The 26,818-nt window shown below is 41.6% G+C and overlaps 1 pseudogene; it reads right to left on the reverse strand.

Annotated features, from left to right (window-relative positions):
* The window catches only part of LOC135556710 (unconventional myosin-IXAa-like), a 217,419-nt pseudogene that overhangs the window by 93,921 nt on the left and 96,680 nt on the right, over positions 1–26,818 (reverse strand).

A 26,818-nucleotide genomic window follows, 5' to 3' on the forward strand; every position in this document is an offset into this window, starting at 1 on the left:
CAGTATCTCTACTTGCACATCATCTGCTCATTTATCACTCCAGTGTTAATCTGATAACAAGCCAGACATCACCGCTAACATGCCAGACGTCACCGCTAACGAGCCGGGCGTCACCGCTAACGAGCCGGGCGTCACCGCTAACGAGCCGGGCGTCACCGCTAACGAGCCGGGCGTCACCGCTAACGAGCCGGGCGTCACCGCTAACGAGCCGGGCGTCACCGCTAACGAGCCGGGCGTCACCGCTAACGAGCCGGGCGTCACCGCTAACGAGCCAGCTAAATAGTCACAACCATAGAGAATGATTACAACCATTAGAATGGACATTCCCATTCAAGTCAACATTCTGTGATGGGTGGACCCACAGACATATTATACTTAAACTTGTATCCATCCCATTCTGTTTCTATGGTTACATCATGGAGCATTGGATTAAATAGGAAACTGTCTGTAGTTCAAACAGTTAAAACGGAATGCCAGTCGGTGTGACTGTCAACACGCCTTATTCTGTTGTTGACCTGAAGTGTGGTCCATACGTACTGACTCACAGACACACACAGTGGAGGCTGCTGAGGGGAGGGACGGCTCATAATGATGGCCGGAACGGAGCAAATGGAATGGCATCAAAAACATGTGTTTTGACGTATTTGATACCATTCCACTTGTTTCCGCTCCAGCTATTACCACGAGCCCGTCCTCCCCAATTAAGGTGCCACCAACCTCCTGTGGACAAACACACAGAAAGAGACCTTACCTGTTCGAGCTTGAAGAGGTGCTGGTTGAAGTAGTGATGGAGCCTCTCGTTGGCCAAGTTGATACAGAACTGCTCAAAGCTGTTGTTCTCGTAGTCTTCAAAGCCAAAGATGTCCAGCACTCCAATTGAAAGAATCTGAAGTGAAAGAGAGAGTTTAGTTAGATGTGTTTAATCTATATTGAAATATTAAACATTTTAATACATAACTCAACTCAGGAACAAAGACAATGAACTCTTGATGAATCTTCCACTACAGACCCTGGTTTGATCACGGGCTGTACCACAACCCGGAAGTCCCACAACAGAGAGATAGATGAGGACTGAGGGACACAATAGAGAGATAGATGAGGACTGAGGGACACAACAGAGAGATAGATGAGGACTGAGGGACACAACAGAGAGATAGATGAGGACCGAGGGACAACAACAGAGTCTCTCACATTACCCCAAACCACAGCAGTGTAAATCTAACCTCATCTGCTCTCTCTCACACTTGCACACACACACTTGCACACACACACTTGCACACTTGCACACACACACACACACACACACATACACACACACACACACACACACACACACACACACACAAACACACACACACAGATGATGGCCATAATGCCAACTGCAGCAATGTTCTGGGCACACATGTGGACACACACACACACACAGATTTGGGAGGAGAGAAGCAAATATGATCTGAGATCTAATCCTTTGGATGCCCGCTGGGCAAAGCCAGCCAGCTGCCACACGGTTCCCACACAGTGCTTTCCTCATTTCACCCCCAGCCGAGAGAGAGAGAGAGACGACGTTGGAGGCAGCTTATGGTAGAGAAACTTAAATTATCTGGCAACCGCTCTGGTGGACATTCCTGCAGTCAGCATATCAATCACACGCTCCCTCAAAACGTTAGACATCTGCGGCATTGTGTTGTGTGACAAAACTGCACATTTTAGAGTGGCCTTTTATTGTAAAATTCAAATTCAAATTTTATTTATTTGTCACTTACACATGGTTAGCTGATGTTAATGTGAGTGTCGCGAAATGCTTGTGCTTCTAGTTCCGACAATGCAGTAATAACCAACAAGTAATCTAACTAACAATTCCAAAACTACTGTCTTATACACAAGTGTAAGGTGATAAAGAATATGTACATAAAGACATATGAATGAGTGATGGTACAGAGCAGCATAGGCAAGATACAGTAGATGGTATCGAGTACAGTATATACATATGAGATGAGTATGTAAACAAAGTGGCATAGTTAAAGTGGCTAGTGATACATGTATTACATAAAGATGCAGTAGATGATATAGAGTACAGTATATACATATACATATGAGATGAATAATGTAGGGTATGTAAACATTATATTAGGTAGCATTGTTTAAAGTGGCTAGTGATATATTTTACATCATTTCCCATCAATTCCCATTATTAAAGTGGCTGGAGTTGAGTCAGTGTGTTGGCAGCAGCCACTCAATGTTAGTGGTTGCTGTTAAACAGTCTGATGGCCATGAGATAGAAGCTGTTTATCAGTCTCTCGGTCCCAGCTTTGATGCCCTGTACTGACCTCGCCTTCTGGATGATAGCGGGGTGAACAGGCAGTGGCTCGGGTGGTTGTTGTCCTTGATGATCTTTATGGCCTTCCTGTAACATCGGGTGGTGTAGGTGTCCTGGAGGGCAGGTAGTTTGCCCCCGGTGATGCGTCTCTGGAGAGCCTTACGGTTGTGGGCGGAGCAGTTTCCGTACCAGGCGGTGATACAGCCCGCCAGGATGCTCTCGATTGTGCATCTGTAGAAGTTTGTGAGTGCTTTTGGTGACAAGCCGAATTTCTTCAGCCTCCTGAGGTTGAAGAGGCGCTGCTGCGCCTTCTTCACGATGCTGTCTATGTGGGTGGACCAATTCAGTTTGTCTGTGATGTGTATGCCGAGGAACTTAAAACTTACTACCCTCTCCACTACTGTTCCATCGATGTGGATAGGGGGGTGTTCCCTCTGCTGTTTCCTGAAGTCCACAATCATCTCCTTAGTTTTGTTGACGTTGAGTGAGGTTATTGTCCTGACACCACACTCCGAGGGCCCTCACCTCCTCACTGTAGGCCGTCTCGTCGTTGTTGGTAATCAAGCCTACCACTGTTGTGTCGTCCGCAAACTTGATGAGGCGTGCGTGGCCACGCAGTCGTGGGTGAACAGGGAGTACAGGAGAGGGCTCAGAACGCACCCTTGTGGGGCCCCAGTGTTGAGGATCAGCGGGGTGGAGATGTTGTTGCCTACCCTCACCACCTGGGGGCGGCCCGTCAGGAAGTCCAGTACCCAGTTGCACAGGGCGGGGTCGAGACCCAGGGTCTCGAGCTTGATAACGAGCTTGGAGGGTACTATGGTGTTAAATGCTGAGCTGTAGTCGATGAACAGCATTCTCACATAGGTATTCCTCTTGTCCAGATGGGTTAGGGCAGTGTGCAGTGTGGTTGAGATTGCATCGTCTGTGGACCTATTTGGGCGGTAAGCAAATTGGAGTGGGTCTAGGGTGTCAGGTAGGGTGGAGGTGATAAGATCCTTGACTAGTCTCTCAAAGCACTTCATGATGACGGAAGTGAGTGCTATGTTGCGGTAGTCGTTTAGCTCAGTTACCTTAGCTTTCTTAGGAACAGGAACAATGGTGGCCCTCTTGAAGCATGTGGGAACAGCAGACTGGTATAGGGATTGATTGAATATGTCCGTACACACACCAGCCAGCTGGTCTGCGCATGCTCTGAGGGCGCGGCTGGGGATGCCGTCTGGGCCTGCAGCCTTGCGAGGGTTAACACGTTTAAATGTTTTCATTTCTTTTCATTCATTTAATCTGGACCATGGGTTGATCCTCCTGTAACCCCCCCTCCGGCACAAGGTGCACCTGTGTATTTAAATGTGTATTTAAATTAGCAGCCTTGATATGCCACACATGGATGGATTATCTTGGCAAAGGAGAAATACTCACTAACAGGGATGTAAGCAAATTTGTGCACAACATTTTAGAGAAATAAGCATATGGAAAATGTATGCAATCTTTTTATTTCAGCTCATGAAACATGAGACCAACACCTTACATGTTGCGTTTATATTTTTGTTCAGTCTAGTTACAGGGGAGAGGTGGGGGGATGAACGTGCCAATAGGAAGCTGGAGATGATAATCAGGTGACCATGATGGGTCAGATTGGGAATTTAGCCAGGACATCAGGGTTATAATAAGTGCCATGGTATCTTCAGTGACCACAGAGAGTCATGACAACCTAAAGACAGCACCTTACACAGGGAAATGTCCCCAATCACTGCCCTAGGGAATTAGAATATTTTGTTCGGGACCAGAGGAAAGAGCACCTCCTGCTGGCTCTCCAACACCACTTCCAGCAGCATCTGGTCTCTCATCCTGGGAACAACGAGGACCAACCCTGCTTAGCTTCAGAAGCAAGCCAGCAGTGGGATGCAGGGAGGTATGCTGCTGTGTGTCAGAGTTTGCATGAATTATGTGTGTTGTGTATGTCCAAATCCTACCTTGGCACTGTGCTCCAGGTCTTTGTTGTTGAGCAGAGCATGGTTGGTCCTGAACACTATCCAGTCAAACAGGGCGCTGTACAGGGATTTGGCCATGGAGTCCCGAACGGTACCAGCCTACACACACAGACACAATCATGAGACATGAATACAATTTACAGTCTGCTCCAATCACAGTGCTATACACACACTGTACATTCATTTAATCTGGACCATGGGTTCATCCTCCTGTAACCCCCCCTCCAATTCTCACACACACACACACACACACACACACACACACACACACACACACACACACACACACACACACACACACACACACACACACACACACACACACACACACACACACACACACTCACACACACACACACTAGTTGAAATCCTTACATTATGTAGATTAGGTACAAGCAACAATGGCAAACAAGAATTAAATAATCTGCTGCACTTTACACAACAAATTAATCTCTAATGTATTAGTCTGTTTATCTAGGCCTATCTATTTAACACTAATGTATTAGTCTGTTGATCTGGGCCTATCTATTTAACACTAATGTATTTGTCTGTTGATCTGGGCCTATCTATCTAACTCTCTCATGTATTAGTCTGTTGATCTAGGCCTATCTATCTAACTCTCTAATGCATCAGTCTGTTGTTCTAGGCCTATCTATCTAACTCTCTCATGTATTAGTCTGTTGATCTAGGCCTATCTATCTAACTCTCTCATGTATTAGTCTGTTGATCTAGGCCTATCTATCTAACTCTCTCATGTATTAGTCTGTTGATCTAGGCCTATCTATCTAACTCTCTAATGCATCAGTCTGTTGTTCTAGGCCTATCTATCTAACTCTCTCATGTATTAGTCTGTTGATCTAGGCCTATCTATCTAACTCTCTAATGCATTAGTCTGTTGATCTAGGCCTATCTATCTAACTCTCTAATGCATTAGTCTGTTGATCTAGGCCTATCTAGCATTCTAATGTATTAGTCTGTTGATCTAGGCCTATCTATCTAACTCTCTCATGTATTAGTCTGTTGATCTAGGCCTATCTATCTAACTCTCTAATGCATTAGTCTGTTGATCTAGGCCTATCTAGCATTCTAATGTATTAGTCTGTTGATCTAGGCCTATCTATCTAACTCTCTCATGTATTAGTCTGTTGATCTAGGCCTATCTATCTAACTCTCTAATGCATTAGTCTGTTGATCTAGGCCTATCTAGCATTCTAATGTATTAGTCTGTTGATCTAGGCCTATCTATCTAACTCTCTAACGTATTAGTCTGTTGATCTAGGCCTATCTATCTAACTCTCTCATGTATTAGTCTGTTGATATAGGCCTATCTATCTAACTCTCTAATGCATTAGTCTGTTGATCTAGGCCTATCTATCTAACTCTCTAATGCATTAGTCTGTTGATCTTGGCCTATCTATCTAACTCTCTAACGTATTAGTCTGTTGATCTAGGCCTATCTATCTAACTCTCTCATGTATTAGTCTGTTGATATAGGCCTATCTATCCAACTCTCTAATGCATTAGTCTGTTGATCTAGGCCTATCTATCTAACTCTCTAATGTATTAGTCTGTTGATCTAGGCCTATCTAGCATTCTAATGTATTAGTCTGTTGATCTAGGCCTATCTATCTAACTCTCTAATGCATTAGTCTGTTGATCTAGGCCTATCTATCTAACTCTCTAATGCATTAGTCTGTTGATCTAGGCCTATCTAGCATTCTAATGTATTAGTCTTTACATACCCTAAGGGAACATTTCGACATTTTCTGTATGGTTAGTGAAAAAGTCCATATTGCAAATGTACCGTCCCTTACTAGACGTCCGAAAACATTTGTTAAATTTGGGGACAGCGTCGGGCCGAGCGGCAGGGCCAGACCTACCGGGAAGTCATCAAGTGAACTTTGTCGGACATTCGGTTTTCGTTTTATAAAATAATCAAATTTTGGTCATTTTTCCGCTATCCCGGAAAATCCCACAAGAGGGCATAAGCAATCATACTGCAATTTGACAAAACATCACGAATCACAACGGGCCTTATCTCGAAAACTGAAAATATTTCGAAGCCGAAACTTGTTGAGCATAGGTTTGGCATAATGGGCAGTTGGCCCCGAACAAGATGGCGTCTAGGCCTCAACGGTTTTTGAGTTATGGCCATTTTTCTGGGATTAAAGGTCCAAAATGAAAATAGAGAAATGATTTCACGTCAAAGTCACGTCACGTCACGACTTCACGTCAAAGTCAAGGAGCCTCCGGTGTCAATAACAAAAAAATCTGCCATTTATCTATCGTCATTTAAGAGAAATCGTACAATGACAGATTTGTGATGTTCAAATATAGGTGTTTTTTTTTTCAACAGTTACAGATCCAGTTGCAGGGTGTTCATACGAATATTTTTAAAGTGTGCTGCGGAGCACTGCGAGATTTCTGTGATTTTCTATGATTTTCTGAAATAACACACACTCACTAAACCCTCCGTAAATAACTCAGTTCTTAACGTAAAGACTTAAAACTCAGGATTCTGTAAAGGCATACCCCAATGAGGATATGAGTTTATTTATAGCTTCCTGTGCCAACAGAAAGTGCCTTAAATGGTGTCATAGTGGCTGTATCCAAGGGTTAAAAAGGTCAGATCTTTTCAAAACTTCATATGTGTGATTAGGCAACCCTCCTGAACTGTAAAATCAGTCATTTCTCCCAACAGATGTCAAAGAAAAGCTCTCTCACACACACACACAGCAAGGATGGAGTGACACAGCGTGGTGTTTAAAGACACAGAGAGCAGGCAATGGCATAAACATAATTCCAAGGCCGTGCCGAGTTCAACGAGATATCCCGCTTGACCGTAGCTCGCTCGGTCTAAGCGCAGCGAACATGAGAACGGTAGGCCCAATGTGAAGCCTGCACCAGAACGTCATTTGATTTTGGGTGACAGCGGCGGAACCGTTAGGTTTAGAAGGACAATTCAAACACAGGACTGTTCCTAAGGTCCTCCCGATCTGTGCAAGCCTAACCTTGACCGTGTGGCATTAACCCTTCACAGTTAAAAGAAGGTGTTTACATAAAAACAGTTTGCATTGACTTCTCTCCCCATAGGAATACATTGGCTTCACCTCTAAATTCAACCTGAAGCCTATGTGGGTTATGAATGCCTTATGAACCTGTCTTCTATGACAGTCCATCAGACCACTATTAGGTCTACCTGTGTCGATTCTAAGCTTCCTGGAGCAACCGGAAGTGGTTAAATGAACCCAAAAGGTATTTGGATGTACATCACCAGCAAAGGTGAAAATGACTCTGCATTCAACCCTGTGTAGATCAGTCAATTCTCAACGTAAAGACTTAAAACTCAGGATTCTGTAAGTGTCTATGTCAATCAAGACATGTGTGTACTTATAGCTTCCTGTGCCAACCGGAAGTGCCATAATTGGTGTCTCAGGGGCTGTTTGGAAGGGTTAAAAAAATCAGATCTGTCCAAAACTTCATATGTGTGATTAGGCAACCCCCATGAACTGTAAATCAGTCATTTTTCCCATAAAAATTCAAAGGAAAACTAAATCACACAGATACACAACTTGGATGGAGGGACGTATTGGGGTGCGTAGAGACTGACAGTGCCTCCAATAGTTAGCTTTGTTCGAGCTAAAAAAGAACCGTCAGACCTAAAGTTCCGAAACTTTAGAAACCTGTTCTAGACCTCAGGTCGATAGTGCGTGGTGAGTTAGGTGGCTCTAGAAGGTTCTCGGACCGAGAAACAGCCTCGTACATTTGCAATGACTTCAATTAATTTTGACCATTACGAAAATGGCGACATTTAGAAATGTCCCAGAGTCACAAGACTAGGTGCATTGTGACCGTCTCGGCCCATAGAGACAGAACCCAACGTTTCTGTCCGATAGCTCATTCAAGGACCCCGTAGCAAGTAATTGAAAAAAGTGGATTTTCAGCACCAATTAGGGTTTTACTCAGACACCAAATGACCTATCAAGCCGAAACTTGGGATTCGGGGTCGCCTCAGCTAGGCCTACACATAACACAAGAAATGGACCCGCAGCTAGAACGTAACTACGTGTTTTATGTTTTTTTTTATGGTTTGAACCGAAGGCGTTGTGAATTTTGGGCCAGCTCTGAAGTATGTGATACTTGGCTCCTAAACGAGTTGGGAAAAGTGGGTTTGGTGTCAGTTTGTATCAGTTTGGTGTCAGAATGATATCAAATTGACTGATGGACGGTGACTTGCTGGTGACTCTTGTCCATTTGCAATATGTTTAAGCGGTGAGGTACCATCACCAAAAGTGACATTCTGAAATCAACCCAAACGAGCGATGGAGAGGTACCAGAATCACTGCCCAGCCATTCCGAGTTCATCGGGCCAGTCAATTTGGCATTCCTGCACAATTTTCAGTGACTTTGCAAAAGTGAGAAAACATTTGCAATATGTTTTAACAGTGAGGTACCATCACCAAAAGTGACATTCTGAAATCAACCCAAACGAGCGATGGAGAGGTACCAGAATCACTGCCCAGCCATTCCGAGTTCATCGGGCCAGTCAATTTGGCATTCCTGCACGATTTTTATAGCATGACAAATTCGTGATGGTGAATGCCCAGTTAACCATATTGCAAATGCACATTAGACTTTGCAAAAGTGAGAAAACATAAACAAATGGACATGAGGAAATCAACACCACGAGTGATTGAAAGGAACAACAATCACTGCCCGGCCATCCCGAGTTCATCAGGCCAGTCAATTTTGCATTTCTGCAGGATTTTTGAGCATGTCAAATTTCTTATGACATTTGGCCCCCACAAAACATATATGCCTTATGCACAAGTGTAAAAAAAAGTACAAAATTATGATAATAAAATATGACTAAAGTATGTTGATACAGTTCTTATACGTGTGTAATTGACACAAAATTCTAAAGAATTTCGAAAAACGGTCCAGAAAGCACTTTTTTAGGGGTGTGTGAAGTTTTTTATGAAAATTTGCAATTATTGACTTTTGACTTCTGACTTCCTATGAAATCATATTGCAAATGGAGAAAACACATGCAATAATGCGCAAGTAAAACAAATAAAAAAATAATGATAATAAAATTGGACAAAAGTATATTCATACAGTTCTTACACATGTGTAATTGACAAAAAAAGCTAAAGAATTTCGAAAAACGGTCCAGAAGGCACTTTTTTAAGGGGTGATAAGTTTTTGACAAAAAATTCATTTTTTCAAAATTTGGCTTTTTGATGTTGACTTGGGGTCCATTTCCTATATGAAAAACCAAGGTGGAGCGCACACGCCACCTGTTGGATTTTTGAAGTGTTACAACTGGCAATTGCCATATGGCATTTGCAAAACATTTTGCATGAATCAACGCCGATTTGGGTGGTATTGTCCATCGTGTACATGGTTTGTACTATGCCAATGGTTTCCCATTCATTTTTGTCCATTTGAGGGGGGAATTCCCTTACATCAACGTACAGGTCTGTCAATTATCACTCCATATCTTTATAAAATGTCTCTATCTAGACATCTACCCATTTTAACTGTCTGCCTGTCTGTTTACACATCTCTCAATGATATATGTCTGTCTGCCATCTGCAGTATCACTGACTCAGGGATGCGGGTCCGTTTTAATAAACTCTCTTTTTCCCATCTGCTTCTCCAACAGAGGACAGAAGCCCAGCCAACACCTGCTCTCTGAACAGTACTGCATTGCACCAGCTGAGCAAAGCAAAACCAAGGCCCACAGTCTGTGTTTCTCTCCACATTTAAGCTGATCAATGTCAATGTCACCTTAACAAGCTTTGACGTGTGTACTTTAGAGAGTAATGAACAGCATTCTGACCTGATCTGTTCTAATCATCAACATTCTGATCTGTTCTATAATCAACATTCTGACCTGATCTGTTCCATCATCAACATTCGGACCTGATCTGTTCCATCATCAACATTCTGATCTGATCTGTTCTATCGTCAACATTCTGATCTGATCTGTTCTATCATCAACATTCTGATCTGATCTGTTCTATCATCAACATTCTGATCTGTTCAATCATCAATATTCTGACCAGATTTGTTCTATCATCAACATTCTGACCTGATCTGTTCTGTTCTATCATCAACATTCTGACCTGATTTGCTATATCATCAACATTCTGACCTGATCTGTTCTATCATCAACATTCTGATCTGATCTGTTCTATCATCAACATTCTGACCTGATCTGTTCTATCATCAACATTCTGACCTGATTTGTTCTATCATCAACATTCTGACCTGATCTGTTCTAACATCAGCATTCTGACCTGATCTGTTCTATCATCAACATTCTGATATGTTCTATCATCAGCATTCTGACCTGATCGGTTCTAACATCAACATTCTTACCTGATCTGTTCTATCATCAGAATTCTGATCTGTTCTATCATCAACATTCTGACCTGATCTGTTCTAACATCAACATTCTGACCTGATCTGTTCTATCATCAAAATTCTGATCTGTTCTATCATCAACATTCTGATCTGATCTGTTCTAGCATCAACATTCTGACCTGATCTGTTCGATCATCAACATTCTGACCTGATCTGTTCTATCATCAACATTCTGACCTGATCTGTTCTATCATCAGCATTCTGACCTGATCTGTTCTATCATCAACATTCTGATCTGTTCTGTCATCAACATTCTGACCTGATCTGTTCTATCATCAGCATTCTGATCTGTTCTATCATCAGCATTCTGACCTGTTCAATCATCAGCATTCTGACCTGATCGATCATCAACATTCTGACCTGATCTGTTCTATCATCAACATTCTGATCTGTTCTATCATCAACAATCTGACGTGATCTGTTCTATCATCAACATTCTGACCTGATCTGTTCTATCATCAACATTCTGACCTGATCTGTTCTATCATCAGCATTCTGACCTGATCTGTTCTATCATCAACATTCTGATCTGATCTGTTCTATCATCAACATTCTGATCTGATCTGTTCTATCATCAACATTCTGATCTGTTCAATCATCAATATTCTGACCAGATTTGTTCTATCATCAACATTCTGACCTGATCTGTTCTGTTCTATCATCAACATTCTGACCTGATTTGCTATATCATCAACATTCTGACCTGATCTGTTCTATCATCAACATTCTGATCTGATCTGTTCTATCATCAACATTCTGACCTGATCTGTTCTATCATCAACATTCTGACCTGATCTGTTCTATCATCAACATTCTGACCTGATCTGTTCTAACATCAGCATTCTGACCTGATCTGTTCTATCATCAACATTCTGATCTGTTCTATCATCAGCATTCTGACCTGATCGGTTCTAACATCAACATTCTTACCTGATCTGTTCTATCATCAAAATTCTGATCTGTTCTATCATCAACATTCTGACCTGATCTGTTCTAACATCAACATTCTGACCTGATCTGTTCTATCATCAAAATTCTGATCTGTTCTATCATCAACATTCTGATCTGATCTGTTCTAGCATCAACGTTCTGACCTGATCTGTTCGATCATCAACATTCTGACCTGATCTGTTCTATCATCAACATTCTGACCTGATCTGTTCTATCATCAGCATTCTGACCTGATCTGTTCTATCATCAACATTCTGATCTGTTCTGTCATCAACATTCTGACCTGATCTGTTCTATCATCAGCATTCTGATCTGTTCTATCATCAGCATTCTGACCTGTTCAATCATCAGCATTCTGACCTGATCGATCATCAACATTCTGACCTGATCTGTTCTATCATCAACATTCTGATCTGTTCTATCATCAACAATCTGACGTGATCTGTTCTATCATCAACATTCTGACCTGATCTGTTCTATCATCAACATTCTGACCTGATCTGTTCTATCATCAGCATTCTGACCTGATCTGTTCTATCATCAACATTCTGACCTGATCTGTTCTATCATCAACATTCTTACCGGATCTGTTCTATCATCAACATTCTGACCTGATCTGTTCTATCATCAGAATTTTGATTTGTTCTATCATCAGCAATCTGATGTGATCTGTTCTATCATCAACATTCTGACCTGATCTGTTCTATCATCAACATTCTGACCTGATCTGTTCTATCATCAACATTCTGACCTGATCTGTTCTATCATCAACATTCTGATCTGTTCAATCATCAACATTTTGATATGTTCTATCATCAACATTCTGATATGTTCTATCATCAACATTCTGACCTGATCTGTTCTATCATCAACATTCTGATCTGTTCTATCATCAACATTCTGATCTGTTCAATCATCAATATTCTGACCTGATTTGTTCTATCATCAACATTCTGGCCTGATCTGTTCTATTATCAACATTCTGACCTGATTTGCTCTATCATCAACAATCTGACCTGATCTGTTCTATCATCAACATTCTGATCTGATCTGTTCTATAATCAACATTCTGACCTGATCTGTTCTATCATCAACATTCTGATCTGATCTGTTCTATCATCAACATTCTGATCTGTTCTATCATCAACATTCTGATCTGTTCTATCATCAACATTCTGATCTGTTCAATCATCAATATTCTGACCTGATTTGTTCTATCATCAACATACTGGCCTGATCTGTTCTATCATCAACATTCTGACCTGATCTGTTCTATCATCAACATTCTGACCTGTTCAATCATCAGCATTCTGACCTGATCTGTTCTATCATCAACATTCTGATCTGTTCTATCATCAACATTCTGATCTGTTCAATCATCAATATTCTGACCTGATTTGTTCTATCATCAACATTCTGGCCTGATCTGTTCTATTATCAACATTCTGACCTGATTTGCTCTATCATCAACAATCTGACCTGATCTGTTCTATCATCAACATTCTGATCTGATCTGTTCTATAATCAACATTCTGACCTGATCTGTTCTATCATCAACATTCTGATCTGATCTGTTCTATCATCAACATTCTGATCTGTTCTATCATCAACATTCTGATCTGTTCAATCATCAATATTCTGACCTGATTTGTTCTATCATCAACATACTGGCCTGATCTGTTCTATCATCAACATTCTGACCTGATCTGTTCTATCATCAACATTCTGACCTGTTCAATCATCAGCATTCTGACCTGATCTGTTCTATCATCAAAATTCTGATCTGTTCTATCATCAACATTCTGACCTGATCTGTTCGATCATCAACATTCTGACCTGATCTGTTCTACCATCAACATTCTGATATGTTCTATAATCAACATTCTGACCTGATCTGTTCTATCATCAGAATTCTGACCGGATCTGTTCTATCATCAGCATTCTGACCTGATCTGTTCTATCATCAGCATTCTGATCTGTTCAATCATCAACATTCTGACCTGATCTGTTCTATCATCAGCATTCTGATCTGTTCTATCATCAGCATTCTGACCTGTTCAATCATCAGCATTCTGACCTGATCGATCATCAACATTCTGACCTGATCTGTTCTATCATCAGCATTCTGACCTGATCTGTTCTATCATCAACATTCTGATCTGTTCTATCATCAGCAATCTGACGTGATCTGTTCTATCATCAACATTCTTACCGGATCTGTTCTATCATCAACATTCTGACCTGATCTGTTCTATCATCAACATTCTGACCTGATATGTTCTATCATCAACATTCTGATATGTTCTATCATCAACATTCGGACCTGATCTGTTCTATCATCAGTATTCTGAACCGGATCTGTTCTATCATCAGCATTCTGTTCTGTCATCAACATTTTGACCTGATCTGTTCGATCATCAACATTCTGATATGTTCTATCATCAGAATTCTGACCGGATCTGTTCTATCATCAGCATTCTGACCTGATCTGTTCTATCATCAACATTCTGATATGTTCTATCATCAACATTCGGACCTGATCTGTTCTATCATCAGTATTCTGACCGGATCTGTTCTATCATCAGCATTCTGTTCTGTCATCAACATTCCGACTTGATCTGTTCTATCATCAGCATTCTGTTTTGTCATCAACATTCTGACCTGATCTGTTCGATCATCAACATTCTGATATGTTCTATCATCAGAATTCTGACCGGATCTGTTCTATCATCAGCATTCTGACCTGATCTGTTCTATCATCATAATTCTGACCTGATCTCTTCTATCATCAGCATTCTGACCTGATCCGTTATATCATCAACATTCTGACCTGATCTGTTCTATCATCAACATGCTGATCTGTTCAATCATCAACATTCTGACCTGATCTATCATCAACATTCTGATCTGTTCTATCACCAACATTCTGACCTGATCTGTTCTGTCATCAACATTCTGACCTAATCTGTTCTATCATCAGCATTCTGACCTGATCTGTTCTATCATCAACATTCTGACCTGATCTGTTCTATCATCAACATTCTGATCTGTTCAATGATCAACATTTTGATCTGTTCTATCATCAACATTCTGACCTGATCCGTTTTATCATCAACATTCTGACCTGATCTGTTCTATCATCAACATTCTGACCTGTTCTATCATCAACATTCTGATCTGTTCTATCATCAACATTCTGACCTGTTCTATCATCAACATTCTGATCTGTTCTATCATCAACATTCTGACCTGATCTGTTCTATCATCAACATTCTGACCTGTTCTATCATCAACATTCTGATCTGTTCTATCATCAACATTCTGACCTGATCTGTTCTATCATCAACATTCTGACCTGTTCTATCATCAACATTCTGATCTGTTCTATCATCAACATTCTGACCTGATCTATCATCAGCATTCTGACCTGATCTGTTCTATCATCAACATTCTGACCTGATCTGTTCTATCATCAACATTCTGATCTGTTCTATCATCAACATTCTGATCTGTTCTATCATCAGCATTCTGACCTGATCTCCAAGGACACAAGACATTGGGGAATGTGAAGTATTTTCTGTCAAGTGTATTTATGTGGTTCATCTTTCCCCTCTGAACCTGTAGAGGTGTTGAACTCGAAGATTAAACTACCCTCTTGACTTACCATAACTCTTCAGACAGTCGGTCTAATGTCACAGTGATGTTATATAGTCCTTTGTTCAGATAGACTTCCACCTATATGGAGACTACGTATCACAAGAAGTCTCACATCCGCTACATCGCTACATAACACCATTGTTGATAGCGGTTAGCTCACAGCCTACCTGTGAGCTAACCTAACTAGTTTAGAACAATGTTAGCCAGCATCAGTGTAACATGTTAGCATGCCAGAAAAGTTCCTCAAATTCTAACAATGTTAGCTAGCCAACAGTAGTGTAACGTCTGTTAGCATGCCAGCTAACAGCAAACCAGTTCCTTCTGGTTTTTCTATGATGCCCCAAGCCCTGCTGTGCTACAACACTACAGATATAGGTGTTTTGAGATTCAGAGCCAAAACTTTAAGTGTCTCCAGACAGACAAATCACTTTTTGGATACTTCAGCTATCCATAAAAAAAACAATACCAAGACAGACGATTACGTGCCTCAACAAGCCAAGGGAAAATATGCTCTCCACTTACAGACGATGAAAGGCATGCTAAGCTAATATAAGTGGAGTTGGAATGAGGACTTGGACATACGACCATCAGCCTTTGGCAGTTTGGAGTGTTATGGAAAGGGATTGGGCGGTGGAAGAGCAAAACAGAATTCTATTGGTCCCCAAATGACTGGATGATCTTTTTGACTGGGAGGCTGTACAGGGACCCTTCTGGCAACTGCCACATTAACGACAAAGTTACTCCAACAGTTGGCCATCTTTTGCATGCTTTGTGTAGCTACTGTTGCTCATATAGGGTGAATATGGGCTAATGTGAGTGGAGTTTGTTTCAGTTTAGGTGTGGTTGGTCAGACATGAGTCACCTCAGTCAAATTCCACGTTTTACAATTTATTTATTTTTCCTCATAACTCTTTGCATAAGTTCTAATATACATATGTGTGTTTTGAAATACTTATCACCTTAGAAAGCGTTGTCCATTTCATTGTGTTAAGCTTTGAAACAACATTTAAAATGACCATGTTTTACACTGCTGTTGAACTTTTTTCAAATTGATCATCACAGTGAGGTGAGTATTAAAAGCACTATACCGTTTTGATTATGAGTGGTTGTTATTTTAGATTGCATTTGCATTGATGTCAGAGTGGTTAGAGGAACAATAGAGCCAGGCCATTAGAACCTGATGGAGGAACAATAGAGCCCTGAGTACCAAGCCATTAGAACCTGATGGAGGAACAATAGAGCCCTGAGTACCAGGTCATAAGTGACCTGATGGAGGAACAATAGAGCCCTGAGTACCAGGCCATTAGAACCTGATGGAGGAACAATAGAGCCCTGAGTACCAGGCCATTAGAACCTGATGGAGGAACAATAGAGCCCTGAGTACCAGGCCATTAGAACCTGATGGAGGAACAATAGAGCCCTGAGTACCAGGCCATTAGAACCTGATGGAGGAACAATAGAGCCCTGAGTACCAAGCCATTAGAACCTGATGGAGGAACAATAGAGCCCTGAGTACCAAGCCATTAGAACCTGATGGAGGAACAATAGAGCCCTGAGTACCAAGCCATTAGAACCTGATGGAGGAACAATAGAGCCCTGAGTACCAAGCCATTAGAACCTGATGGAGGAACAATAGAGCCCTGAGTACCAGGCCATTAGAACCTGATGGAGGAACAATAGAACCCTGAGTACGAGGCCATTAGAACCTGATGGAGGAACAATAGAGTCCTGAGTACCAGGTCATTAGGACCTGATGGAGGGACAATAGAGCCCTGAGTATCAGGCCATTAGAACCTGATGGAGGAAAAATAGAGCCCTGAGTACCAAGCCATTAGAACCTGATGGAGGAACAATAGAGCCCTGAGTACCAAGCCATTATAACCTGATGGAGGAACAATAGAGCCCTGAGTACCAGGTCATTAGGACCTGATGGAGGGACAATAGAGCCCTGAGTACCAGGCCATTAGAACCTGATGGAGGAACAATAGAGCCCTGAGTACCAGCTCATTAGGACCTGATGGAGGGACAATAGAGGCCTGAGTACCAGGCCATTAGAACACCATGGAGGGACAATAGAGCCCTGAGTACCAGGTCATTAGGACCTAATGGAGGGACAATAGAGCCCTGAGTACCAGGCCATTAGAACATGATGGAGGGAAAATATAGCCTTGAGTACCAGACGATTAGGACCTGATGGAGGGACAATAGAGCCCTGAGTACCAGGCCATTAGAACACGATGGAGGGACAATAGAGCACTGAGTACCAGGCCATTAGACCTGATGGAGGAACAATAGAGCCCTGAGTACCAGGTCATTAGGACCTGATGGAGGGACAATAGAGCCCTGAGTACCAGGCCATTAATTAGAACCTGATGGAGGAACAATAGAGCCCTGAGTACCAAGCCATTAGGACCATGTTCCTGAACAGATTTCAGTTGGTTTTCCAAGTTAAGCACTGGGTAGCTGCAAGAACAGGGTTGGAGAGCTCATGGCATACAGAGTTTGGGTGGAACATCACCTGTGGCACAGCGAGGGCATGCTCCTCAAACAGTGCTTGATGCATGGAGTGTATTCTTATATTTATTTCTCAGGCTGTTCATATTAAGCACATGCTCCGCTATAAAACCGAAATAGCTTACAAAACGGACCGGCGGGAAAGAGCGAGGCCTCCATTCGTTATTCGAGTGCGTACAGATGCCGTATTTTTCCCCCTGACCCTGATCCTGCCCATTTGATAATGGTCCATTCTAAATCAAAAATAATTTTACATATTAGTAAAGACACAATTCAATTGAGATGAGTCTGATGGGTGAAAATATGATCACTTGATGAGAGAACAGCTGTGCAGCCTGAGGTTAGGAACAGAGAGCAAGCATTTTCTTTACTACTTTCTCAAATCATCAATAGCCTATATTAGCATCATACAGCCCATATAAGTTTTGATTTCTAACACATTATAAAGGTTTGTATCATTCACAACTAAAGTTGCCAAATAACTTTAAATCTAGCGTATATGACCTGTTTCAAATGATCACTTTTACACTCAACATAGCTACTTCAAATAATGCACTTGCTCTGGAATGGGAAAAATATCCTTTCTATTTTATTCAGCTACTGTAAGTTAAAATACAGTATATTATTCTTACTATAAAATTATATAATATAATGGCCATTAGACGTATAAGCATAGCTAAATGAACAAGCCTACAGCCTATGGCATGGAACATAGACAGATAGCATATAGTAGACCAACTCATATTCTGTTCTTCTGAAATCCGTTTTCTTCATATCATAATGTTTCTTTAGACCTGACTAAAATAAATAATGCATTTATTGTGATGGTGTATATTAAATTAATTTATTAGACTTTTTAAAATGTTTATGTTGTAAAGGTACTCATCAGTGGCTTGTAGGCTATGCATGGAGGCCTGGAGATGCTAAACGTGTTTATGTCAATTAACGGTCAGTTACCGTGAGACCGGCAGACTTTTGCATGACAATAACCGGCTGACAAAATGTAATGACCGTAGCATGGGCCACCATGAGCCAGAACAGCTTCAATGTGCCTTGGCAGAAATTCTACAAGTGTCCAAAACTCTATTTGAAGGATGTTTTGTTGATGCTGGTAGTTTTGGCAGTTAGCCTACATGTTTTGTTGATGCTGGTAGTTTTGGCAGTTAGCCTACATGTTTTGTTGATGCTGGTAGTTTTGGCAGTGAGCCTACATGTTTTGTTGATGCTGGTAGTTTTGGCATTTATCCTACATGTTTTGTTGATGCTGGTAGTTTTGGCAGTTAGCCTACATGTTTTGTTAATGCTGGTAGTTTTGGCAGTTAGCCTACATGTTTTGTTGATGCTGGTAGTTTTGACAGTTAGCCTACATGTTTTGTTGATGCTGGTAGTTTTGGCTGTTAGCCTACATGTTTTGTTGATGCTGGTAGTTTTGGCTGTTAGCCTACATGTTTTGTTAATGCAGGTAGTTTTGGCTGTTAGCCTACATGTTTTGTTGATGCTGGTAGTTTTGGCTGTTAGCCTACATGTTTTGTTGATGCTGGTAGTTTTGGCTGTTAGTCTACATGTTTTGTTGATGCTGGTAGTTTTGGCTGTTAGCCTACATGTTTTGTTGATGCTGGTAGTTTTGGCTGTTAGCCTACATGTTTTGTTGATGCTGGTAGTTTTGGCAGTGAGCCTACATGTTTTGTTGATGCTGGTAGTTTTGGCTGTTAGTCTACATGTTTTGTTGATGCTGGTAGTTTTGGCTGTTAGCCTACATGTTTTGTTGATGCTGGTAGTTTTGGCTGTTAGCCTACATGTTTTGTTGATGCTGGTAGTTTTGGCTGTTTAGCCTACATGTTTTGTTGATGCTGGTAGTTTTGGCATTTAGCCTACATGTTTTGTTGATGCTGGTAGTTTTGGCATTTAGCCTACATGTTTTGTTGATGCTGGTAGTTTTGGCATTTAGCCTACATGTTTTGTTGATGCTGGTAGTTTTGGCATTTAGCCTACATGTAAGTCTATGTTGTAACGGGAGGCAGGTCCAACATGTAACATATAGGTAATTGCCAAAATAATGGAAACACTTGAGTAAATGGGGGATACAAAGTATATTGAACGCAGGTGCTTCCACACAGGTGTGGCTCCTGAGTTAATTAAGCAATTAACATCCCATCATGCTTAGGGTCATGTACAAAAACTTCTGAACAGGCCATGGCCGTCTCAGTCACCAGATCTCAACCCAATTGAATCTTATCGAAGATTCTGGAGCAGCGCCTGTTTTTCACCTCCACCACCAAGTGATTACATTTCTCGTGGAAGAATGGTGTCACCTCCCTCCAATAGAGTTCAGACACGTAAGATATATGAAGCTATTCTGGCTCATGGTGGCTCAATGCCCACTTTATGTTGATGTTTCCTTTATTCTGGCAATTACGTGTAGGTCTGTGGTGTAACTGTAACAGATTATAGAGCTGACACCCTTTTCATACTCTACATGACAGAGAACGCTGAGAATGTTGCCTACATACTATACTGTATATGAACCTTCTGTAACCTTGCATGCCCCTGAACACACCCCGAATGTACAGTAGAGTGTTTGCAGGCAGTACGTGAGTTTAAACCACTTCGACTAGGTCCAGGGGGAGCACAGATTCACGATGAAGAAAAAATGTTATATATATACATATATTATATATATATATATATATATATATACCACACATTTCTAATAAACAATCTGTAATGTTGCATGTCCCTAAACACGTCCCATATGTACAGGTCATTTCAACTAGGTTCTGGGAAGCAGAGAATTGTGAGCAAGTAAAAATGTGTTTTAAAAAGCTTACTGCATTATTGACCTCATCGTTATTTTTAGAGGAATGAGCTTCACTGTTTCCTGTTTCCTGCTCTCAAAGGTGATATAAGTTCACATGTATTATGCAGCCCAATCAAAACACGGTCCCAATCAAAACTGCTCAAAAGGTCCATCCTGGGATTTTCAAACACGATAAAGAACATTTGCGATGACGTGTCGTTTGAACGAACATCCACTGTCACGAAACATCACAAGTCAAACACAATTAAATGATTTACCACAATGGGAGTGTTGAGTTAGATATGGAATGGATGGAGAGAAAAAATGAGCTAAAAACAAACATTGTTTTTATAGGAGGGCCACCCTAAATAATAAGAGGGAAGTTATCAGAGAGAGTTTAGAGCCTGTAATGAGGTCTTGGTTGGAGTTTGGTCATTAGAAGCCTATGCCGGGGAGACCAAAACACAGAGAGCCGTGGTCTTTCTCGACTAATGGCTTACAAACGCGCTCCGCGAGCCACGGGAGGTGTAAAACAACACCCTGCATGAGCCCGCACTGCACATGGCTCGCTAGCCTCTTCTCCGCACGGGGTGGCTGTGTTTGAGGCATTTGTGTCCAATTGGATGCCTGTTTTTGATGCGAGTATATAGGAAATTGTGTGTTTGATTGTGTGTGTGTCTCTGTGTCTCTGTGTTAGCTAGAAAGATATAAACATAGTTGTGATATAGCGTGGCAACATTTAATCTAAAGCACATGAATGCATGGTTTAAGAAGTTCCTTATCCTCCAAACGGTCTCACTTTAAAAACAGGAAACAGGAAGTGGTGGAATCTGATTATCTGGAGCCAAATCAACAGTGAGTCAGTGTAGCTTGTCTACACACACGCACGCACACAGCAGAGCTGTGGTTAATTAAAACAACACCGTCTTCCTCTCTCATTAGCTAGCATGAAGAAAGCAATAGCTAGTCTTCCTCTCTCATTAGCTAGCACGCAGCAGGCCAAAGCTAGTCTTCCTCTCTCATTAGCTAGCATGCAGCAGGCCATAGCTAGTCTTCCTCTCTCATTAGCTAGCATGCAGCAGGCCATAGCTAGTCTTCCTCTCTCATTAGCTAGCATGCAGCAGGCCATAGCTAGTCTTCCTCTCTCATGAGCTAGCATGCAAAAGGCCATAGCTACAGTAGGCTTTTATAGTAAGCTTTTATAGGACCTCTCTCATGAAATAACTAAATTAAAGCTTGGTAATATAGAATTTCCACTGGAATAAAATGGTAATGAGAGCAGGAAACTGACAGGTATCCAACCACTCAAGTCTTTAAAAAATAAAACAGAAGGAGACAATGGAACAGGACCTCTCCCAAATCGGGTCCATCTGAACCCCAGTGTGACGGGACAGCTACCCGCGAGATACTTTTGTCCAGGAGGGGATATGATTGAGAGAAAAGATGCTACACTTGCCAAGCCCTTTCTTCATGGGCCCTTGTACAATAAAAGGGTTTAATATTATGGCAGAAAGTCATGGATTCCACAAGCTTGCTTCAGGCGAAGGAGAGAGAGAGAGAGAGAGAGAGAGAGAGAGAGAGAGAGAGGGAGATGGAGGAGAAAGAGGAGAGAGAGAAGAGAGAGAGAGAGAGAGAGAGAGAGAGAGAGAGAGAGAAGAGAGAGATCGAGAGAGAGAGAGAGAGAGTGAGTAACTATGAACTATTTCCACATCGTTACAACACTGTACATAGCCATAATGACATTTGAAATGTCTCTATTCCTTTGAAACTTTTGCGAGTGTAATGTTTGTTTACTGTTCATTTCTGATTATTAATTTCACTTTTACTTATTATCCATTTCACTTGCTTTGGCAATGTTAACATATGTTTCCCGTGCCAATAAAGCCCTTTACGTGTTATAACAGTGAACACAATCACAGAAGTTCCCAAAGATTAAAAGACATTTCAAATGTCATATTATGGGGCGGCAGGGTAGCCTAGTGGTTAGAGCGTTGGACTAGCAACCAGAAGGCTGCAAGTTCAAACCCTCGAGCTGACAAGGTACAAATCTGTTGTTCTACCCCTGAACAGGCAGTTAACCCAATGTTCCTAGGCCATCATTGAAAATAAGAATTTTTTTCTAAACTGACTTGCCAAGTTAAATAAAAGTAAAAAAAAAAAATGTCTATATACAGTGTTGTAATGATGTGCAAATAGCTAAAGTACAAAAGGGAATATAAATAAACATAAATATAGGTTGTATTTACAATGGTGTTTGTTCTTCACTGGTTGCCCTTTTCTTGTGGCAACAGGTCACACATCTTGCTGCTGTGATGTCACACTGTGGTATTTCACCCAGTAGATATGGGAGTTTATTAAAACAGGATTTGTTTTTTAATTCTTTGTGGATCTGTGTAATCTGAGGGAAATATGTGTCTCTATTTGGCAGGATTTGGTTGGGTCTAAATGTGTTGCTGTCCTTTGGCTCTGTGGGGTCTGTTTGTGATTGTGAACAGAGCCCCAGGACCAGCTTGCTTAGGGGGCTCTTCTCCAGGTTCATGTCTCTGTGGGGTCTGTTTGTGATTGTGAACAGAGCCCCAGGACCAGCTTGCTTAGGGGGCTCTCCTCCAGGTTCATTTCTCTGTAGGTGATGGCTTTGTTATGAAAGGTTTGTGAATCGCTTCGTTTTAGGTGGTTGTAGAATTTAACAGCTCTTTTCTGGATTTTGATAATTAGCGGGTATCGGCCTAATTCTGCTCTGCATGCATTATTTGGTGTTTTACGTTGTTCACAAAGCATATTTTTTGCAGAAATCTGCATGCAGTCTCAATTTGTTGTTTGTCCCATTTTCTGAATTCTTGGTATGTCAAATTCTATGTGCCTTTTGATGGCATTAAAGGCCCTTCTTGCCTTGCCTTTGTGGAAGTTACCTGTGGCGCTGGGGCAACGGTGCTCCAGGGCAACGGTGTGTTGTTGTGTGCTCCAGGGCAACGGTGCTCCAGGGCAACGGTGTGTTGTTGTGTGCTCCAGGGCAACGGTGCTCCAGGGCAACGGTGTGTTGTTGTGTGCTCCAGGGCAACGGTGCTCCAGGGCAACGGTGTGTTATTGTGTGCTCCAGGGCAACGGTGTCTAAATGGAATTTGTATTCGCAACTAGACCTTTTATGGAACACCACTGTTTTTGTCTTACTGAGATTTACTGTCAGGGTCCAGGTCTGACAGTATATGTGCAGAATATCTAGGTGCTGCTGTAGGCCCTCCTTGGTTGGGGACAGAAGCACCAGATCATCAGCAAACGGTAGACATTTGACTTCAGATTCTAGTATGTTGAGGCCAGGTGCTGCAGACTGTTCTCGTGCCCTCGCCAATTCATGATATATTTGTTGAAGAGGGTGGGGCTTAAGCTTCATCCCTGTCTCACCCCATGGGCCTTTGGAAAGAAATGTGTGTTTTTTGCCAATGTTGTTTGTGTACATGGATTTTATAATATCGTATATTTTTCCCCCAACACAACTTTTCATCAATTTGTATAGCAGGCCTTCATGCCAAATTGAGTCAAAATCAAAAAAGGATGAAAAGACTTTGCCTTTGTTTTGTTTGTCAATCAGGGTGTGCAGGGTGAATACGTGGCCTGTCGTCCAGTGACTTGGTAAAAAAAGACAATTTGACATGTGCTCAGTACCTTGCTTTCGTTGAGGAAATATACGAGTCTGCTGTTAATGATAATCCAGAGGATTTTCCCAAGGTTGCTGTTGACACATACAGTTGAAGTTGGAAATTTACATACACTTTAGCCAAATACATTTAAACTCAGTTTTTGACAACTCTTGACTTTTAATCCTAGTTAAAATTCCCTGTCTTAGGTCAGTTAGGATCACCACTTTATTTTAAAAATGTGCAATGTCAGAATAATAGTTGAATGATTTATTTAAGCTTTTATTTCTTTCATCACATTCCCAGTCAGAAGTTTACATACACTCAATTAGTATTTGGTAGCATTTCCTCTAAATTGTTTAACTTGGGTCAAACTTTTCAGGTCGCCTTCTACAAGATTACCACAATATATTGGGTGAATTTTGGCCCATTCCTCCTGACAGAGCTGGTGTAACTGAGTCGGGTTTGTAGGCCTCCTTGCTCGCACATGCTTTTTCAGGTCTGCCCACAAATTTTCTATAGGATTGAGGTCAGGGCTTTGTGATGGCCACTCCAATACCTTGACTTTGTTGTCATTGTCCATTTGGAAGACCCATTTGCGACCAAGCTTTAACTTCCTGGCGGATGTCTTGAGATGTTGTTTCAATATATCCACATAATTTTCCTCCCTCATGATCCCATCTATTTTGTGAAGTGCACCAGTCCCTCCTGCAGCAAAGCACCCCCACAACATGATGCTGCCACCCCCGTGCTTCACGGTTGGGATGGTGTTCGTCGGCTTGCAAGCCTGATTCTTTTTCCTCCAAACACCCTCCAAACATAACAGTCAAACAGCTCTATTTTTGTTTCATCAGACCAGAGGACATTTCTCCAAAATGTACAATCTTTGTCCCCATGTGCAGTTGCAAACCGTAGCCTGGCTTTTTTATGGCGGTTTTGGAGCAGTGGCTTCTTCCTTGCTGAGAGGCCTTTCAGGTTATGTCGATATAGGGACTCGTTTTTACTGTGGATATAGATACTTTTGTACCTGTTTCCTCCAGCATCTTCACAAGGTCCTTTGCTGTTGTTCTGGGATTGATTTGCACTTTTCGCACCAAAGTACGTTCATCTCTAGGAGACAGAACGCGTCTCCTTCCTGAGCGGTATGACGGCTGCATGGTCCCATGGTGTTTATACTTGCATACCATTGTTTGTACAGATTAACCTGGTACCTTCAGGCATTTGGAAATTGCTCCCAAGGATGAACCAGACATGTGGAGGTCTTGGCTGATTTCTTTTGATTTTTTCATGATGTCAAGCAAAGAGGCACTGAGTTTGAAGGTAGGCCTTGAAATACATCCACAGGTACACCTCCAATTGACTCAAATGATGTCAATTAGCCTATCAGAAGCTTCTAAAGCCATGACATAATTTTCTGGAATTTTCCAAGCTGTTTAAAGGCACAGTCAATTTAGTGTATGTAAACTTCTGACCCACTGGAATTGTGATACAGTGAATTAGAAGTGAAATAATCTGTCTGTAAACAATTGTTGGAAATATTACTTGTGTCATGCACAAAGTAGATGTCCTAACCGACTTGCCAAAACTAGTTTGTTAACAGGAAATTTGTGGAGTGGTTGAAAAACGAGTTTTAATGACTCCAACATAAGTGTCTGTAAACTTCCGACTTCAACTGTATTTGCCATTTGAGTGAATGAGGAGCACAATCTCTGGCTTTTGTGTGTCCTCAGTGGATGTGTGTGGGGGTTGTCAAGTGAGATATCAGGGGAGCTGACAGGATTTGGTTTCTGGCCCAAACTTTATATTTGACTGTATATTCCAGTCAAAGACAGACAGCGAAAACAGGAACTCGTATGAAACCGTTGATAGCTAATGTTAGTTATTAAATTGACCTGGGCCGTGTTCATTATGCACAAAACAGAAGAAAACAGACTGAAACATGCCACATTACTAAACCTCACAGGAAACAGGAAGTCACAACCAACAACACAACCCTGAGGCAGCGGGGCCAGAACAAATCCTCCTGGGACTGGCCCTCACAATCCCTGGCCGCTGATGCATTCTGCAACCAAACAAAGCCACTCTGTTTTGCTTTCTTGAGGGCTTTTGGGATTTTACATTTGAGTCATTGAGCAGACACTTATCCAGAGCGACTTACAGTAGGAAGGTCCACTCTTGGGAATCAAACCCACAACCCTGGTGATGCAAGTGCAATGCTCTACCAACTAAGCCACATGGGAGGTTACACCAACTGAGCCACAGGGGAGGTTACACCAACTGAGCCACAGGGGAGGTTTTACTCTGCCCAAAATCTGTTCTCGAAAATAAGCCCCCAAAATGATTCTTTTTTGGTGGTCAATGAGTGTCAAATTTGGTCAACGATAAAAGTAATTGCTAATTTGCTACATGAGGCTTATTTGATGCAATAGAAGTTTCGTAACGTTTAGGTTGTTAAAAATGCACTGATATAAGTGTACACACGTGGCATTTGGTCAAAAAAAATTATAATACTTCATATTGGAGTTATAAC

This window comes from Oncorhynchus masou, chromosome 15, assembly GCF_036934945.1.
Source record: "Oncorhynchus masou masou isolate Uvic2021 chromosome 15, UVic_Omas_1.1, whole genome shotgun sequence".
Classification (NCBI taxonomy): domain Eukaryota; kingdom Metazoa; phylum Chordata; class Actinopteri; order Salmoniformes; family Salmonidae; genus Oncorhynchus; species Oncorhynchus masou.